This window comes from Lepus europaeus, chromosome 9, assembly GCF_033115175.1.
Source record: "Lepus europaeus isolate LE1 chromosome 9, mLepTim1.pri, whole genome shotgun sequence".
NCBI classification, from domain to species: domain Eukaryota; kingdom Metazoa; phylum Chordata; class Mammalia; order Lagomorpha; family Leporidae; genus Lepus; species Lepus europaeus.
This window is the reverse complement of record NC_084835.1, coordinates 13,500,257-13,520,029: the sequence shown is the minus strand read 5'-3', so window position 1 is coordinate 13,520,029 and position 19,773 is coordinate 13,500,257. Positions and strand designations below refer to the sequence as shown.

The 19,773-nt window shown below is 57.1% G+C and overlaps 1 protein-coding gene across 1 annotated transcript in view; it reads right to left on the bottom strand.

Annotated features, from left to right (window-relative positions):
* Positions 1-19,773, bottom strand: part of MGLL (monoglyceride lipase) — a 108,246-nt gene that overhangs the window by 31,744 nt on the left and 56,729 nt on the right. The gene's annotated exons all lie outside the window — the stretch shown is intronic.

Genomic DNA, 19,773 nt, shown 5'->3' with positions numbered 1-19,773 from the left:
ACAGCATACAGGACCTGCCCAGGCCCTCCCTGCTGGGAGCCAGAGGCCTCACCCACCGAGCCTCCTGCTCTCCCGCCAGGGGGCTGGGATAGCAGCCACGGTCATTGCTGTCTGTCACGGCCTGAAGTCGACCACTGCCCAGACCCCCACTCAGAATCGCTCCTTGTGGTCAGCTTCGAGACGCCTTTCTGGCCTGCTCTGGCCCCCAGGCCGGCGTCCCCGAGCGGCCTGATAGGTGGGGGGTGGGTACTTGAGCCATCACCTGCTGCCTCCCAGGGTGCACATCAGCAGGAAGCTGGAATTGGGGGGCCGAGCTGGCCACTGAGCCCAGGCCCTCCAATGACGGGATGCGGGTGTCCCAAGTGGGCCCTTCCAGCGGCACCGAGCACGTCCACAGAGCTGTGCACCCCTCACCACGGTCTTCCTGACCGTGGTGCACAGCACCCTCCCGAATCCAGGCACCGAAGTCCCCGCCCTGAGGATCATGGGAGGTCACTGTGGTTGCAGGCAGGCTCTTCAAAGAGGCGATGGAGTTAAAGTAAGGCCCTAGCAGTGGGTGCTGATCCAAGCTGGATACAGACGCCAACAGCGGCCAGGCCACATGAGGGCCCAGGGAGAAGATGGCCACTGGCACCACCCTGAAAAAACTGGCCCTGCCACACCCCGGCTGTAGCTCTGGAAGCGGAAGACACTGCGGCGCTGCCGTTGCTTCAGCCACCGGGTCTCTGGAGCTAGTTACAGCAGCCACGGCACGGTAATTAACCTGAACTCCCCAGAGCCCGCTCGCCCAGCCCCAGGAGGGTTAGGCGGCGCCCTCCTCCCACCCCATTCCTGAGACACGTGTCGGGTCTGCTTTCCTGTTTAACACCCAGTAATATTCTGCCCTGCAAATACACACGTCGTGTTTATCCGCTCGTCCACAGCTCAGGCCTGGGCGGTTCCTCCTCCTGCCTGCTCATGAGCAGTGGTGCTAGGACCATGGCCGTGCACCTCCCCGGGGGCCGCGTCTTCCATTCTCAGGAACGAGTACCCAGAAGCGGATGTGGGACAGCGTGGCGATCCTGTGCTGGATTTCTGAGGGGCGGCCCAGTCTGCCCCTGGAATGTTCACGGCTTGTAGCTGGCCCTCTCTGTGCCACCTGCTGTGGGCTGCGTGCACATGACCCTTGAGCCCAGCAACGCCAGGCAAGCTCTGGCCTGTTCGTCCCGCTCTGCTCCTGCTCCGGTGTCCCTGCCCAAACCCACGCTGCAATGTGGCGGCCAAGGTCGCAGGATCGGGAGGGGGCTGCAGCCTCTGGCACGAGGCTGGCTCAGCACCTTGACTGCCACACACACCACAGGGCCTTCCGCTCTTTTCACCACGCACGTCCCAGCACAAGGCCTCTGCCAGTGCAGCCACCTCACCTTGAACTTCCCAGCATCAGGCTCCGTGGGCTACCCCAGCCTCCTCCTTTACAGAGTGGCCGTGCTGGCCTGCTTTCCAGCAGTCCCTGCTCTCCCAAAGTTCAACCCCACACCCTCCTCAACCTCCTGCCCACACCTCCAGGGCTCCCTGGGCCACGGGCTCTGGGCAGGCTCCCGACGGGGCACGGCCCCTCTGCCTGATCCCGGCCACCCCTGGCCAGCTCGCCCTTCCGGCTCGCCTTCATTCTGTCACTCTCTGTCCTCTCTCTCTCCCTTCAAAGGGTCATCCACACCCCCCACCGGCCTCCTCCCAACCTGGAAAGGGGTGTCCCTTCCTCTGCTCGGTCCCCACAGCTGCTCACTGGGCAAATCCAAGGAGCTTTTCTCCACCTCCACCCCCTTGGCTCCTGGCTCATTGCACACGGCACCCTGAGTGGCTCCTGGGAGGGGGCGGTGCCCATGTATAGGGACTCCTCGCCAGGCTTGCTTTGTTGGCTTTGCCTGGTGCATTCCTTCTGCACTTCATTCATTCATCCTTTTAAAAATTGCATTTTCAGGCCAGCGCCGTGGCTTAACAGGCTAATCCTCTGCCTTGCGGCGCCGGCACACCGGGTTCTAGTCCTGGTTGGGGCGCCGGAGTCTATCCTGGTTGCCCCTCTTCCAGGCCAGCTCTCTGCTATGGCCCGGGAAGGCAGTTGAGGATGGCCCAAGTGCTTGGGCCCTGCACCCCATGGAAGACCAGGAGAAGCACCTGGCTCCTGGCTTTGGATCAGCGAGATGCGCCGGCCGCAGCAGCCATTGGAGGGTGAACCAACGGCAAAAAGGAAGACCTTTCTCTCTCTCTCTCACTATCCACTCTGTCAAAAAAAGAAAAAAAAAGAAAAAAAAAAAAGAAAAAATTGCATTTTCAAAGACAACTCGCACACACGGTTCAAACATCCAAGCGGCGTTACCAAGGGGCACCTGAGCAACCTCTGTCCTGCCTCCATCCCCGCCTTCCCCTGAATTCTGCTCTTTACTGCTCAGCTCTTTCCACGCAAACACGCAGCCCGATCCCCGCCCCGTCTCTGTCAACACAAAGGAACACACAAAGCACTTCCAAAGCACCTGGGAGATGGAATTAAAGGACAACTGCACCTGGACAAAATAGAGAAATAGAGAAGTCCACGCATAAGCGGGAGGGGATCTTAAAAGTTCATGGAAAAATGAGTATTATGAAAAAACTATGCATAGATTTCAAAAGATTTTTGCACCAAATTAAGCTCATCTTTTAATTCCACTTTCCAAGAACTTTTTGAGGCTCCCTTGCATGGTGTACACTGACAGGTACCTTGCAAAGTTCACCTGACAGCGTACCTCAGTGCTCTTTAACTCCAGTTTTTACACTATCTTCTAAGATTTATTTTTATTTATTTGAAAGGCAGAGTTTCAGAGAAAAGTAGAGACACAGAGAAAGAGAGAAGTCCTCCATCTGATGGTTCGCTCACCAAATGACCTCAATGACGGGGGCTGGGCCAGGCCAAATCCAGGAGCTCCATGCAGGTCTCCCACATGGGCGCGGAGGCCCGAGCACTTGGGCCATCTTCCGCCGCTTTCCCAGGTGCATTAGCAGGGAGCTGGATCAGAAGTGGAGGAGGTCCCTGTAAACGCCCTGCTATCTTTCCTCAATGATTGTTACCACTTTATTGGCTGTACATCTGTCATTCAAAAGAAAGCTGTAGATTTCAACAATTGGAAAATTTCAATGATACACAGGGTGGGTGCCGGCGCTGTGGTATAGTAGGTAAAGCCACCACCTGCAGTGCTAGCATCCCATACAGGCAACAGCTCAAGTCCTGGCTGTTCCACTTCCGATCCAGCTCTTTGTTATGTCCTGGGAAAGCAACTGAAGATGGATCAAGTCCTTAGGCCCCTGCACCCAAGTGAGACCTGGAAGAAGCTCCTGGCTCTGGATCAGCCCAGCTCCTGCTGTTGTGGCTATCTGGGGAGTGAACCAGGAGATGGAAGACACCTCTCTCTCTGCCTTCACCTCTCTGAAACTCTTTCAAGTAAATAAATCTTAAAAAAAAAAAAAGGCCAGCACCGCGGCTCAATAGGCTAATCCTCCGCCGGCACCCCAGGTTCTAGTCCCAGTCAGGGCTCTGGATTCTGTCCTGGTTGTTCCTCTTCCAGTCCAGCTCTCTACTGTGGCCCGGAAGTGCAGTGGAGGATGGCCCAGGTTCGTGGGCCCTGCGCCCGCATGGGAGACCAGGAGAAGCACCTGTCTCCTGGCTTTGGATCAGCGCGATGCGCTGGCCGCAGCGGCCATTGGGGGGTGAACCAACGGCAAAAAGGAAGACCTTTCTGTCTCTCTCACTGTCCGCTCTGCCTGTCAAAAAAAAAAAAAGGACACAAAGGGTTGCTGGGTTTATTATTACTATTTTTGAAACCTCTCTGTATACTTGATTTCCAAATAGAAGTTTTATGAAAGTCAGACGTAGGATAACATTTCACCCCTGAACACCTCTCCTAAAAATTCAGACATGCTCCTCATCCCCCACCATTCTCCTCCCTGAGTCAATGAAAAATAACTGCCTGAGATTGCCTCACGCTTAGTCCAGATGGAAACTTCCTGACCGCCTGCCGTCTCTACGGCTCGTTTGCAGAACCAGCCTAGGTGCTCCCCGGGCTGTATTCGGTGGTTATGGCCCTCACACGGACCATGTTCTAGACCTGTTCTCTCCCACGTTGTCGCTGGCCACTCCCCGGGCTCCCATTCATTGCCACCGGTACCTCACTGGCTGGTAGAGGGGCACCAGCCTCCCCTCACCCTCTCCCTGCTCCGGACCAGGTAAGCATTTCCCAGGGGCCCAGCTCCTGTGAGTGCGCAAAGGGGGTTACAAATGAAGACGCCAACACTGGGGGTGCTCGGTGCCACGGGTGCCGTCGCTCCTCTACCCTTTCAGCTGAGCTGGAAAACCTGATTTTTTTTTAGAATTTTTTTTTTTTTGACAGGCAGAGTGGACAGTGAGAGACAGAGAGACAGAGAGAAAGGTCTTCCTTTGCCATTGGTTCACCCTCCAATGGCCGCCGTGCTGCAGCTGGCGCACTGCGCTGTTCTGATGGCAGGAGCCAGGTGCTTCTCCTGTGAGCCGCGGTGCCGGCCCGATATTTTTTTTTAAAGCTGAGTCTGTAACAAAATTTCCTGTTAAAACATCAAAGTTCTAGGGTTGGCTGGTGCCGCAGCTCACTAGGCTAATCCTCTGCCTGCGGCACCAGCACTCCAGGTTCTAGTCCCGGTCAGGGCGCCAGTTCTGTCCTGGTTGCTCCTCTTCCAGTCCAGCTCTCTGCTGTGGCCTGGGAGGGCAGTGGAGGATGGCCCAAGTGCTTGGGCCCTGCACCCCATGGGAGACCAGGAGAAGCACCTGGCTCCTGGCTCCAGATCAGCGTGGTGCGCCGGCTGTAGCAGCCATTTGGGGGGTGAACCAACGGAAGGAAGACCTTTCTCTCTAACTCTGCCTGTCCAAAAAAAAAAAAAAGTCCTAGGGTTTTGTGGCCAAGGTTAGGTGCAGTGTGGGGTTCCTGCACTGTCTGCTGGAGAGCCAGGGTTCGAGTCCTGGCTCCACTCCTAATTTCCTGAGAGGCAGCAGACACAGCTCAGGCACTTGGGCTCCTGCCAGCCACATCTGAGACCCGAGCTGAGTTCCAGGCTCCTGGCTTCAATACGGCCCAGCTGCAGCTGCTGGAACATTTCAGGAATGAACCAGGGGATGCAAGATCTGTCTGCCTCTCTCTGCCTTTCCAAAAGTAAGAACTTTTAAAAACTTTAAGAGCCACGTTCTATGGTTTTTCCGTCCTTCTTTGCTTTCATATTTTATCGTTTTCTCAACACTGAAATTTTTTGCTTCCCAATAGCAGGAATGGGTTCACCTACCTGTGGGACCCTCACTGCACAGCACGGCTTCAAACCTACAATCCCATCGCCACCGGTAACAGTGAGCCTACCGCGAGAAGCCGAGGCCGGAGATGCATTTGTATTTATTTTTATCCTTCAAATACAGTTCAGTCGTGGCCACAGTGTTGTGTCCAAAGTTCAAGCTCTTATAAATAGGTGGTAATTCTTTTCTCTGTATGCACATGTTACTAATTAGATAGGCAATTAGATCCATCAATTTCAAATTAACTGTATTTCGGATGTTAAGTTTTGCCTTTTGGCTTCTCAATTTAATTTGCTTTTCCAAACATGTAAACAGTTACTCAGTCTAGCAGTCAGAAGTCTTCAAGAAGATTCCCCCAGTGCAATCTGCCTTCTACCCCGGTCTCCTCTCCCTCCCCGCTTTGTTCGCCATGATTAATCACTGGAATTATCTTCTGGGTTTTCCTAGAAGCATTTCTTCCTGCAAAAATAATAAAGCTCCCTGTCTGTACATCTCCTCACTGAGTTACCCACCCACTCTGCCACCCACCCCTCCACCTGCTGCAGGTCCCCTCCTGCTCTGGGGCTTTTGTCTCCTACTTACAGGTAGCAGACCCTGGGACCTGCCCCACTGCAGGAACTGGGCCTTGTTTTTCCCAAGTCCTTTGGGACGCACTGTCTCCATCTGTGGTAACATGCACAGAGCAGCACGCTGACGTGAATGTACGTGTGTTCAAGCGAGCCGTTCTGCGGCAGTACACAGATCCATGCTGCTGTGCGCCCTTGTCACCATCCAGCTCCAGGCCTGGTTTCCTGGCTGTATGTTCCATCCTGGACCTGTCGCTTCCTGTCTAGGTACAGGGTGTGAGGCAGGGATCTTTTTCCGGTTCCATGTCCGTTTTTTCTCTTCCAGCAGGGGTCACGTTCAGGTCACAGGACATCAGCCACATTGCGCATAGTTCAGTGGCAGCTAGCACACATGTGGTCTTGTCACACGCGGGGATCCTTCCTGCTCGTCCCTGCAGGGACGTCCTATGACCCTCTGCCACAGTGCCCTGCCACCTTTTCTGGAATGTCACCTGTTTATGGATTTTTTTTTTTTTGACAGGCAGAGTGGACAGTGAGAGAAAGAGAGAAAGGTCTTCCTTTTGCTGATGGTTCACCCTCCAACGGCTGCCGCGACTGGCGCGCTGCGGCCAGTGCATCGCGCTGATCCGAAGCCAGGAGCCAGGTGCTTCTCCTGGTCTCCCATGCGGGTACAGGGCCCAAGCACTTGGGCCATCCTCCACTGCACTCCTTGGCCACAGCAGAGATCTGGTCTGGAAGAGGGGCAACCGGGACAGAATTCGGCGCCCCAACCGGGACTAGAACCCCGTGTGCCGGCACTGCAGGTGGAAGATTAGCCTATTGAGCCGTGGCGCCGGCCTGTTTATGGATTTCCGCCCAGCTCCCCTGGCTGGCTCAGTCCTAAACCAGCCGCGCACTGCTCCTGCAACACAGGGCAGCCCACGTGCAGCTACGTGCAGAACCTAGGCTGCTGTGTGCGCTCCCGCTGGGCTGTGTGCACCACTCCCAGGCTTCCACTGGCACCCTAACACAGGCATCCCCCAGGTCTGCTTTCCAGAGCTGCCGGCCAGGCAGGAAGTCCCCCCGCCCCCGCTGCGCCCCTTCTGTGCCATGACTCCTCCAAGATCAGCTCTCCTTCTGGGTTCTACTTCACGTGGCCCCAGGATCCTTCCAAACTGTGCCAGGCTCACAACAGGGCCACCGTCTTCGCCCTCGATGCTATCCTGACTCCAACCTTTGGGATTTCTAGATTCCTTGGTCTCCTTTGCTTTCTTCTGCCCCTTCGCCCTTTAACTTGCAACGGCTTTGTCATACGTCTCCCTGCCCCGAGCCCTCCCTGTTCCAAGCCAGCCTACATGGATCCACCTCCTCTTCCTGACCTGCAGCACTCAGACTGCCCATGCTGTTCCAAGCGCACCCACACATTCCAGCCCAGCACTTCCAGCCCGTGCTACAGGCTCCTTCTGCTGCACGTTCCACGCCCCACACACCCCGGCCTCCCTGCGGGTCCCTGCAACACTCTCCCACCCTCCCACCCGTGCCTCTGCCCCGACAGGCCCTCTGCTGCGACGTCTCCACCCCTGTACCAGGGACAGCCTCAGATCGCCCCACTCTTGGCGCCTGCTGCACTGCCTGCAGGTGCCACTGTGGCCCTTTCACACCCACAGGAGCCAGTCGGAGCCTTCCCTCCGTCCGCAGGCCCTGACATGCGGGGAGATGACCAGCTCCGGCTGGTGGGCAGAGGCTGTCCCCTGCACCGCGCCGGGGAGGATTCCCAGGCGAGTCTGGCGGGACTGGGCAGGGGAGCACCGTGGGCGTGAGGTCTGCACGGACTGAGGGAGGAGGCTCGGGGTGCGCGTTTGCCAGAGCTGCCCTCGAGGGCAGGGTCCTGCTACACTCATCTACCTGCTCCTCAGGGCTCCCCACACCAGCCTAGCAGACGGCAGGTGCCTGTGCACGTGGGCTGAGCTGGTCTGTAGGCAGAGCCTGCACCATGGCTGCTCACCAGAGCTTCAGCTCCTGCACCCCAGTGACCGCTGGTGCAGAACATTCCCTCCCCACCAGGAAAGCATGGGTCACTGAGCTGTTCTGCAGATGCAAGGCAAATTCTTTTTCTCCCTTTTTTCCTTAAAAAAAATCCTGCTCCACAGATTGTCCATAGTTTTTGCTCATTCTGGTTTCTGAATATATTAACTATGCCTTTGATGTTCCATCATTGGATGCCTGACATCTCGGGCCCTGTGCGTTCTGGCGTGAGCTACAGAGATAGGAACAGACCTCACCTACGAACGCCCCTTCTAATACACACTGAACAGTCAGGGGCCACACCCCACCAGCCACTCTGTGCTGCCCGACTCGCCGTGGGGCACAGGACCAGACAGCCAGGGACACCCCCGCCCAGAGCCCTGACCTGGTTCACAGGAACCCCACGCCTGCTCACCCCACCCCACCTGCTCCCCAGGGCAAACTCGCTCCCTCGCTTGTGTGCGCATTGCGCCCCAGCCCTGCTGGCCCGGCTCCTCCTGGGGACCTGTGAGCCCAACAACCCTCCTCCCTTCTGCCGGTCATTCTGCCCCTCTGCCCACACCTGATTGAAGCCCACCCCAGGCACTGCATTCGATGCGAAGCAAGCACGTCCCCGTTCTTTGTTGAATAATTGAACAGACACCGTCTCCTTGTCTTACACAGCATCTTCCTACCCGAAAGTAATTTTCCAGGCGGCTACCATGTGCGCCAAGAGGATTTCAGGGGAAGCAGCCGGCAAGCTGACGGTCTCGCTCGGGTCAGAACGGGCAGCCTTGGGCCTCCCACGCTGGTTTGCCCAGGGCACCAGCCCTCCTCAATTGCGTTCCCACAGACAGAAAGCCAGGGCAACCCACCCTGAGTGAGAAGACGGGGACTGAGCAGTCACCTGACGTCAGCGCGGCCATCACAGCCCGAGGTTGGCGTCACCCACGGAGCCCTCTGCCCACGGCCAATTTCACGGCAACCTTACTAGTCTGTGCCCCGTCTCCCGGCCGAGAAAACTGAGCCGAAAGCGAAGAACAGGCGAGCTCAGCCCCTGCCACTTAGCGCCCTGTCTGGGGACTTGGAAGCAGTGGTTTTGCTCTCCCAGCTCAGGGCAAAGCATCGGGAAGAAAACAAGAGATCTGAGTGCAAACAAGGAAAGACCTACTTTGTAGGAAACAGAACCTGCTGTGAAAGCCCCCAGCCAGCTTCTGCCCTCCCAGGCCCTGGCCACGGCGCCGTGGCTGGGGCCCCGGGAAACATCCTTTGGGAGACTTCACAAGTTTCTGAGGGTGGGCATGATGGGAACAGGGGGGCTGGGCACACGCTGCCCCAGGCATTGACGACAGCACCGAGCGTCCACCAGAGAACACGCGCCCAGCCCAGGGGTGCTCGCTCACCGGAACTTTCCAGACACCACGGCTGGGTCTGGGCAGATTCAATGGCCTTGCTGGCTGGGAGGCATGGCCGTGGCGGGGTGTGTGTGTGTTTGTGTAGGGGTGTGTCAGGAGGAGAGCATTTCAGGTGCAGGGAAGGGGGGGTGAGGGACGTGCCGTGGGAGGAGGTGGCCTGAGACTGCAGCACGCACAGTGGCCTTGGCCTCGGGCTGTGGTTTCTCCATGGGGCCGTTATGGAAATGTCCTGGTCACCAACTCCATCCACACGGCCCCGGGGAGAAAGGACCCTCCACGGCTGGGGCTCCCAGGTTGCATCAGTGCCCGAGGGCAGAGGGGCAGAGTCAGAGGAGACATTCCCGCTGGCCCCACACCCTGCTGGGCCTCACCTCTGCACATACCACCTGCAGCTCTCAGCTCACAGGTGAGAAGACTGAAGCCCAGGGAAATAGAACTGTGCAGGAGGCCGCCCTGCCGGGAGCCAGATTTGATCTGCGAAGTCTCATCTGGAGCCTGCCCACTGAACCCTGAGTACCCAGCGGCGGCACAGGAGGGGTTCTGTCCCCCCCCCCGCCCCCGTGGTGTCTCCCTCCTGCAGTCAGAAGCCCTTAGTGGAAGTGCTGACCCCACACAGAGCTCCCTGGTGGGTTTTGCACCTGCTGCAGAGAGACCATGAGCAACGTGAGCCCAGGCCGCACCAGGGTGCTGAGCTCCCCATTTTACCACTGTCACCTGGGAGGCATCTTTGTGGGCGCCCCCCCTACAGGGGGGCTGGCTTCAGTTTTTTTAACCCTGCACCCGCTAGGGCTGCTGTACAAATGGAAATCACTCCTCCTCTCTCCCCTCTGTGCCTGGGCAGATACCAACTGGACCGTGTGTCCCTGACCCTCCCAAGCAGCCACTCAGCGGGCCCTGTACGATCTGCTTAGCCTGCCAAACCAAACCACTCCACTGAAAGATGCAGGAGCTCATTTTGAAAAAGGGCTCTCATCCTGGCTCTGTGTGGACCCCCAGTGGGCTCTGTTCTCCAGAGATCGAGGAGACAGCTCGTGGAGGTGGGAGCCAAGGCTCCGCAGAGTGGGACTCCACTTCCCCAGGCCATCAAGAGAACAGATTCTGGCGTGGGCACTGTGGTACAGAGGGTTAAGCGGCCCTAGGACTTGGGCCCCAGGGCATCCATGTAGGATTGAACCGGCAGGTGGAAAATTTCTAGATCTCTCTCTCTCACTTAGCTTCTCACACAAAATAAATAAAATCTTTAAAAAAATACACCAAGAGCAGAGAACACCTATTTTTAGATTCACGCCTATGTGATCCAAACATACAAAAGCAAGGGAATGAAATGTAAACTTCGAGACAGCAGCTACCTGCGGCTACTTCCTCATCTATAAACCAAGGAAAGCTCTTTGCAAAAAGTCATTGGGCAAATAAATGCAACATTGCCACAGCCCCACAGCCGGCAGGCGGCAGACCTGCAGCCTCGCCAGCTCCGTCTTCAGAGCAGACAATGCACGGATTCACACGGGGTCTCGGGGTTCAGCCGTCTCGTCCGTCAGAGCCGGCCCACCCGGGGCCTCGGTTACCGTCAGGATCACCTTGCAGGCGGGGTCTCCCGGCTTGCTTTCCTCCAAACTAAAAATTCCCAGCTGTAACACCCAGTGGACCTCGTGCCTCCCTCGGGAAACACGAAGCCAGGTCTGCCACGCCGACCATCAAGTTCCAGAAGTTCCCGGCCAGGGCTCTCACAAGCTGCTTCGAGCTCCAGGTTGGTAAAATGGGACAAAAATATCAACACCTGGTGACGCAAGTTTAACTACAGGGAATTGTAAAGAATGTTGCTTTAAAAAAACAAAAGGGATGGGCCGGCGCCATGGCTCACTTGGTTAATCCTCTACCTGCGGTGCCGGTTCTAGTCCTGGTTGCTCCTCTTCCTGTCCAGCTCTCTGCTGTGGCCTGGGAGGGCAGTGGAGGATGGCCCAAGTCCTTGGGCCCTGCACCGCATGGGAGACCAAGAGGAAACACCTGGCTCCTGGCTTCAGATCAGCACAGCTCTGGCTGTAGAGGCCATTTGGGGAGTGAACCAACCGAAGGAAGACCTGTCTCCCTGTCTCTCTCTAACTCTACCTGTCAAATAAGTAAAAACAAAAAAACAAGCAAACCCACAACCAAAAGGGAGACAAGAAAGAAACTCAAATTCAGCACTCCCAGGGCTTCCAGTAAAGGCAGGATGGGGACTCTCACGAATCCCCTATGAGTTATGTCCCACTCCTCCCGCCCTGCACAGTGCGACCTGCCTCCAGCAAAGGGAACAGCTCTGTGCCCTCAAGCCCAGCGCCACCCCAGTATCAGGGAAGGCCCCGCCCACGTGCGTCCCCTGAACGAAGGAAGGAAATGCAGGCTGCTGCAGATTCAGAATCGGCCGAGATGTTATGAAGGCAAAAAGGAACCGGAGTCATTTGTCGAGCGCCTGCTGTATACCTGGGCCTAGGCCAGGCCGCTAGACCTGCTGCTCCTCCAAGCTGAGAGGCAGGAGCCACCATCCTACCAGAGAGCAAGGAGGCCAAAGCCAGAGGTGGACAGGAAACAGAGCACAGGGGCCAAGCGGCCTTGGGCAGGTGACGGCCTCCTGATGCTCTGTGTGCCACCTGTACCCGAGGCGCCGTGAGGATTTGTGAGCGTGGGCCAGAAGTGCCCACTGAAATGCTCACCGTCATGCAAGGGTGACCAGGGAGAGGGGGCTGGGCCCCCAAGCAGCCCTGTGTTGTCTGCTCAGATCGGTGCCAGTCCCAGGGCGTGACCACCCACCTGCAGGAAGCAGCAGGACCATCCACTGCGCCGCACGGCTGCCGTCCTTCACCCTCCCCCCAAGGCGCACGGTGAGGAACAGAGAACCTTGCCGTTTTTTCCCAACATGCATTTCCTGTGACCTTCTGGAAAACTCCTATGTAAAGGCTCAGGACGGCACAAGACACCCGGGAATGTTGGAACAGAAGCCGGGGGCTGGGACCCCTGGAAGCGGGGCACAACCCAGCTCTTTCCTGTTGATTCCTCAGGCAAACTCCGGAGTGAGCCCACCCCAGGAGGTATTGACTCCCACCCCCTCCCTCCTAAGGAGCCTGGCCAGGCAGGGGGCCCAGCAGGGGTGCATATTGGGTACTGGAACTCAGTCCCAGGTGTGTGTAGGGGTACAGCAGGCAGAGTAACGGACAAGGCAAAGGGAGGCCTCGGGCAGACGCCACCTGCTGGGACTGGGGGCCCCCTACAGCCTGAGCCCCAACCCCTCTGGCCTCATGAGGTTAGCGACAGGCCATCTGGCCTCCCTGCCCACCCTCACCATCTGCACACACAGCTCAGCTTCCAGCACCGAGGGAGGGAGCGTGGTCCTGTGGCTGCCAGGCCGGCCCCTGCTGCAGGGAGCTCTCTCGAGTTTGCCAAGCGGATGGCAAAGCCCGGCTTCCGCCAGCAGGGCTTGGAGTCCCTTGCTGCTACTGTGATTGTGAGAGGAGATGGCACTGCCCAGTGTGGTGGCCAGAAGCCACGTCCGTCTGTTAGATGAACTTGGAGTTAGTTACAATGAAAAACTCAGGTCCTCAAAGTCTCCCCTACCACATTTCAAGGGCTCAACAGCTGGTCCAGTGTCTACCCAGCTGGACGGGGCAGGTGTAGAACGCGCCCATCATGGTGGGACGTTCTATCAGCCGTGCTGAAAGCAGCTTTCCACTCAGGAGGCGCCACAGGGCACGCCAAAGAGCACCTGGGTTCACTGGCTGCCTGTGACATGCACATACAGGCACACGTGCACACACACATGCACGCAGTCACATACAGACATGCACACATAGGCACATGCACACACACGCACATGTAGTCACACACATGCAGTCACCTGCAGACATGCACACATACACATGTACACACACGCACATGTACTCACACACATGCAGTCACATGCAGACATGCACACATACCCATGTACACACACGCACATGTACTCACATGCACACACATGCAGTCAGACATACACAGACACACATGCACACACACAGATGTAGTCACACACATGCACACACATGTTCACACACATGTAGTCGCATGCAGACATGCACAGACACACATGCATACACACGTACATGTAGTCATACACATGCACACACATGCAGACACACACATGCACACACATGCACACCCAGTGTCTTCTGACTGCACAGTAAATTCATGGCCAAGAGGCCACAACAGCCTCAGGGCAGCCGCTGAGGGTGGGGCCGAGCACAAGAACCCAAATCAGGCTTGGATCAAACCTGGCCCCCCCATGGGCAGACTTCCCAAGGGCCTCAGTCTCCCTGACTGTAAAGTGGGGACAGTAACAGTCCCTAACACTTCAGATCACTGGCGAATCTCACTAAGAGAACACGTGAGGGCACTTCAAGGTTAGCAGGAAGTGGAGCTCAGAGGCTGGTTTGGGGTGGGCACTTGGTGTGGCAGTTAAAGCACTGCTCCGGACACCTGCACACACTGCAGTGCCTGGGTTCGAGTCCTGGCTCTTCCACTTCCGAATTCGGCCTCCTCCTAACGCACATCCTGGGAGGCAGAGGCGATGGCCCCTGCCACCCACACGGGAGACCAGGATGCCGTTCTTGGCTCCTGGCTTCGGCCTGGCCCAGATGTGTCTGCTGTGGCCATTTGGAGGGTGAACCAGCAGATTCAAGAGCTCTGTCAGCGTCTGCCTCTGTCTCTCTGCCTTTCAAATAAATAAATATTAAAATAATTAAAAGGTAAGTTTATCTGGTTCCAAAAAAAAAAAAAAAAGGAAAACCTTGCAGGTTTTTCCCATCATGCATTTCCTGTGAACTTCTGGAAAACTCCTATGTAAAGTGCTCCGAACAGCACCAGACACACAGAAGGTGCCGCTGACCCTGGCCATCTCCCGATCTCATCCAGGCCAGTATGCCTCAAAGTTAACAGTTCCAAGAGGGTCCAAACTTGTTTGACTTACTTGAAAGAGAGTGACAGAGAGAGAGAGTGACAGAGAGAGAGAGAGCTCTTCCATCCGTTTGTTCACTCCTCCAGTGGCTGCAACGGCTCAGGCTGGGCCAGGCCAAAGCTAGGAGCCTGGAGCTCCTTGCAGGTCTCCCATGTGGATGGCAGGGGCCCAAGCACCGGGGCCATCCTCTGCTGTTTTCCCAGGTGAATTAGCAGGGAGATGATCAGAAGCAGAGCCGACGGGACACAAGCCGGTGCTCTGATCCAGGATGCCGGTGTGCCACAACACCGGCCCTAAGAGGGCTGGAATCCCACCAGGGTGTTAGGAGGCGGAGCTGGCAGGAGAGGCACGCCCTCGGGGTGGGGGGGGGTCCTTCTCACAGGAGGGGTGGTTATCAAAGCTGGACTGGGCCCAGCCTCTCTCTCTGCCCCTGCTTCCTGGCTCACCATGCACACGCCGCGAATGCAGGGGCCACACCAGCGTGGCTCCTTCCCAGGCCTTCTGCTATGGCAGTGAGACGCTGACCAGGGCAAACTGGCTAAGTGAAGACGCAGGGTGTGTCAGCTGTGAAAATGACAACTGAGAAGCCGCTCCTGCCCTTACCAGGCAGTTCAGTCTCATTCCTGCACCCGGGCAACTCGAACAAGAGGAACCTAGCAGCCTCGGAGAAGACACGTGCGAGAGAAAAACGCAAGGACACCCGTCTAACTCCCCACTTCTGCTTTTGACACACACCAGATCTCTCTCTCTCCCCTGGGAGCTGTCTAAACACATACTGAAAAACAGAGAAGGCCCCAGAAGGTCACACTTGAAGCTGGCCATGGCCGTGACCTTACGGAGGGCCTGGGATTTGGATGGTGGCCCTCAGAAGCCGGGGGGCTTTGCAGGTGTGATGGTTACTGACACGCTGCTGCTATGGGCTTCTGAGGCCCTGGGGACTGTCCTGTGTCCTGCCCTGCAGGCATGAGCCGCCCCCGCCCCCCCATGCGGCCACATGCTGGCCAGCATCCAGGGGCAGTGGCCACAGAGGTTCCTCAAAGGGGTGTCTCAGGCAGTGAGTCACCCTGCATGGGCGGGGAACCCACTCAGGGGCCCGTGGGGCCAGGCAGGTGACTCAACGGGGTGGACAGGCCTGGAGTAGAGCGATGCACACAGGCCTGCAGAGCAATGTTCAAGAGAAGCCAAAATTTCAGCTTTCAATGTCAAGGTTACCAGTTCTACATTTATTTTTTTAGTTATGGTAAAATATGCATAATGTAAAATGTAGCATCATCATATCCACTCTTAGGCTCACTGCCACTGCACGTTCACGCCACTGTGTAAGCATCACGGCCATCCGTCTCGCCACCTTTCCCTTCTCCCCAAACTCAATCTCTGTCCCCAGGAAACACAAACTCCCCCAGCCCCTCGGCCAAGCCCCTGGGCTCCTCCCCCACTTCCCGAGTCTGTGCACCCAACCTCTCCCGGACCTCAGGGCGGCACACTCCAGCAGCCTTTGCCCTTGGTGAACATCACGGAACCCCAGGGGTGACGGGCCAGGGCTCGTGGTTTTGGCCTTGCCCTCCAGTGTGGACATGGGGAGGTCCAAGGGGATGGCACGCAGGGCCAGGGGTTCTGGGGGACCGCAGGGGTGCACCCCAGAGCAGGCAGCTTGCACCTGAGTCAGACACTTGGTGCTGGTTCTGCAGGAGGCAGATGCATTCCTGCTGTAGGGCGCCACGGTAGGGCAGGGCAGGCAGCCGCAGGCCCTGGAAGGCACTGATACACAGCAGGAGCCGAGGTGGGTGCTGGGGGGAACACGTGGAGCTGGACCCCGGGCGTCCTTGTCAAGTGCTTCGTCTGGTCACTCAGGACCCAAAGGGACAGAAACCTCCAGGGTGCAGTGAGTGCCCTTCAGGCTGGGCTAGCCCGGTCCACACAGGGAACCACGCCCGGTCCCAGCCCTGGCAAAGGGGCAGCCTCCCACGGCTACCTGTTTGAGTGCAGCAGCACCTGGCTTGGTGCCCTAACTTGGGAGCTTCTAACCACACCAGGTAACAGCCGACAGCCTCTGAGCGCCAGGGGCCTCAGCACAGCCACATCCCAGAGAGAGAGGAATAACCAGGACATCCACACAGCACAGGAGGCACGCCCTGGGGGACCCCTAGACATGGCATCCAGACAGACACTGGGGGCAAGCTAAGAGTGCAAACGTGCAGTGCACATGAAGACTCCCCCTGCCCCCAGGCCACGTGCGTGCTCTTGTGTGCCCCAGGGAAGGCGGTGCCACACAGGCGGCTCCCAGATGCCACCTGCCCTTGGGTAACTGAGATACGACCCTGGTAGGGCTGGGGCAGGCGCTCCCAGGGGCACGGCCTCTCTGGGCTCCTCCCTGTCAGTCCTCCTCATCCCAGGTAAGGCAGAGCTGGCTTGGGTCAGCACCAGGCTTGTGCCAGCACACCATGCCAAAGGGGGAGATGGTTAGGAACCAGTGTGGCCACGGACCCAGGGATCCATCCCGGCAGCATTTGCCTCCTTGCTAAGTGGACAGATCTTTCTGGGTCATGGGTGCCAGAGGCACGTGTTGGGGGACCGGTGGGGGTGGGGAGTTTGGCCTTCAGCTGGGCTACACTCCCCGCTGAGAGGCTGCGGCAGAGAGGCCGCGAAAGCAGCCATTTTCCGTTGAACCGACACCCCCGAAGCACGCCTGTGTGTCAGGTCTTGCCCAAGCAGCGGGTATTTCAAGTTCACTCTGGGCTCCATATGACCTGTGACTGTTTCCCCCACAGGGTTGCAAAATCGGTGCTTGTGACTTCAGACTGTATCGTAGCCCATAAGAGCAGGACCGTGCCTTACTTCCCCAGCTTGCTGTGGGACGCCCAGACAGCCTTCGAGACCGTTAGTGTAAATGACGCGGACGTGAACACCTACGGGTATGCACGAGATTACCAGGATCCGCATGTCCCAAATGGGGTTTCTGCATCCACAGATACTGAGCATTTTCATCACTCTTCACCCAGAAAACCAACAAGGCTCTTCGACTTCACGACTTTCCTGGCTGCCAGCGAAGTGTTGAATGTGTGAGGCCAGCCCCACCCTTGTCAGAGGACCGGGGGCGGGCCTTCGTACACCCTGTGACACGCCAGGCGGCCAATCCCGCCTGCTCTCCGCGACGGGTGCAGGCCCTGCACAGAGCCACTGTTGTGCTCTGAGGTCGCTGACCTTGAACTGTTCCTTCTCTTCCCACGGTGACCTTTCCCTCCGGTGGGGAGAGAGCCACAGGACAGACCAACGGGATCCAAACACATCCAGGCCGTAGCGGAGTCCCACGTCAAACGCCCCCAGAAGTCAGTTCACAGGAAAGCAACTCGGCAGCCGGCACCTGCTCAGAGACAGCCCTCCCGCCCCGGCAGATTTCCCGTGATTGTCCCGTGTCCTTGGATCCTCGTGGCTAACCACAATGCTTCATCAGGAAGAGGATGCCGGCAGCCCCCACGGCCCAGCTGCTTATGCTCACAGCACTGTGGATAGCACGGTTTCCAGCCCAGTTTTCTAAGGCGGGTCTGGAGGCCCGTGCTCCTGCACCATCCAACGGCAGAATTTCCACACACACCGGTCATCTACGAGAGTAGAAGGGAACAAGACCGGTGACAAGTGAAAAGGAAGAGGAACGGACCCCTTAGGGGAAAGGCCACCTGTCCATCTACCGTCGCCAGAGAACACGTGTTTGGCCATCCGCCGACACCTGCCACCAACCCTCTAGACAAATGTCCTTATTAGGCTCCAGCAGACAGTGGGAACCCAGGCAGTCCCCAAGCCTCAGGCCGAAGCTGACCAGGCAGGCCCTGGGACCCAGGGGACATGAGCACTGCGGGCCACCTGCCTGGTGGCCCTGCCCAGCAAAGCCTGGCGCGTGCCCAGAGGCTTCGTCCCTCTCCATCTTTCTCAAAGACACGCATATGGCAGCAGGTCCAGGATCACAGCTTGTTGGCCTGGAAAACAGTTTGTTTCCCTCAACAAAAGCCATTTCCTCCTGGTCTGTTTGCTGATGGTCCAAGCTCCCATCCGCAGACGCGGGCAGCACATGTTTTCGTCTCCCGGCTCCCGCCGCCCGAGCCACCTTTCCACCCAGCGCACGGCGCCGGAGCATCAGCGCGGCCTCACAGAGGCGATAAAGGCAGAAATTAATTTCCTTACTAATTGACGACAGCTTGAACAAGGTACGGAGAAGCCAGAACCTAGCATATGGGCTAGGGAGACACATTTCCACTCGCTTTTTTTTTTTTTTTTTTTTAAAAGCAGTGACAACATGCCTTATAATGTAAGCGGCTAAAAGGAGGCAAACGGTACTGCGTTTTCGAAATCACGCATTCTCAGGATTTCCTATTTAGAGGATTTATTTGAAAACATCCTCCTCTCCGCTGTAGAAATACGAGGAAGCAGCACGGTAAGAAGTGTCAGGATAATGCTCCCGGCATCTCGCGGGATGATCCTGCTTCCCTGTCCCACGACAGGTGACGGTGTGGGCACAGGGGAAGCCAGGGGGCGCTGGCTGTGTGGGTTCAGCCATCAGGGCCCTGGAGGCCCCCCCACCCCAATCCTGAAAGGGGAGGGAGGGGTCTTGGCAATCCTGCGCTGGGCAGATTCATCCAGAAACGGCAAGACCTTTCTCTCTGCTGGCTCCCACGAAAGCTGCACACACAGAAAGTGCCTCTGGCTTCTAGACAAGCGACAGCTGTGGGGTGGGGAGAAGCATTTGCCACCAGCAACTTCCAGGAAGTGACAGATCAAGGACTAAGAAGTCTGTAACAAAATAACACGCTGCTCCCAGCTCCAAGGCTGCAGGCAAACCAAGAGCTTTGTGAGCAGCAACCCCCGAGGGCTCTCAGGTTCTCGACTTCCGAACCACATTTAGTGTATTTTCAAAAATCCTCAGTACACTTAGAACTCAAGACATGGGAGTGACAGATGAGGCAAACTCCTGCCATGTCTTGCGTTCTGCAGAATGCTCAATTTTAAACCACTTTCTCCCCATCCTTAAATTCACCTCTGAGAAGGAGAATGTTAAGACAGGGATTCCTCTTCTTGCCTCGATGCCATCAACTCACTACCTGGCAGTTACTGGAAAGCAACAGAAAAAACCTCAGCTTCAGCATTGGATCTGGGTTGAAATCCTGTTTTTAATATGTAAATTGTCATTTGTTTATAATTTGAGAGGCCAAGCAACAGCCGGAGACAAAAGAGATCTTCCACCTGCTGGTTCACACCCCAAACGCCCCGCATCAGCTGGGGCTAGGTCAGGTTGCAACCAGGAACCCGAATTCCATCTGGGTCTCCTACATGGCTGGCAGGGACCCAGCACCTGAGCCACCACCTGCCACCTCTCAGAGTGCACACGGGCAGGAAGCTGGGGTCAGAAGCAGAGCCAGGACTCAGACGTGGGCTGCACGGGTGGCCCACGCAGCGTCTCAGCCGCCATGCCAAATCCCAGCCCCGAACGCTGGTTTTATCTGTGCGGCCTCAGAAAATCATTTCACCACTACTGTT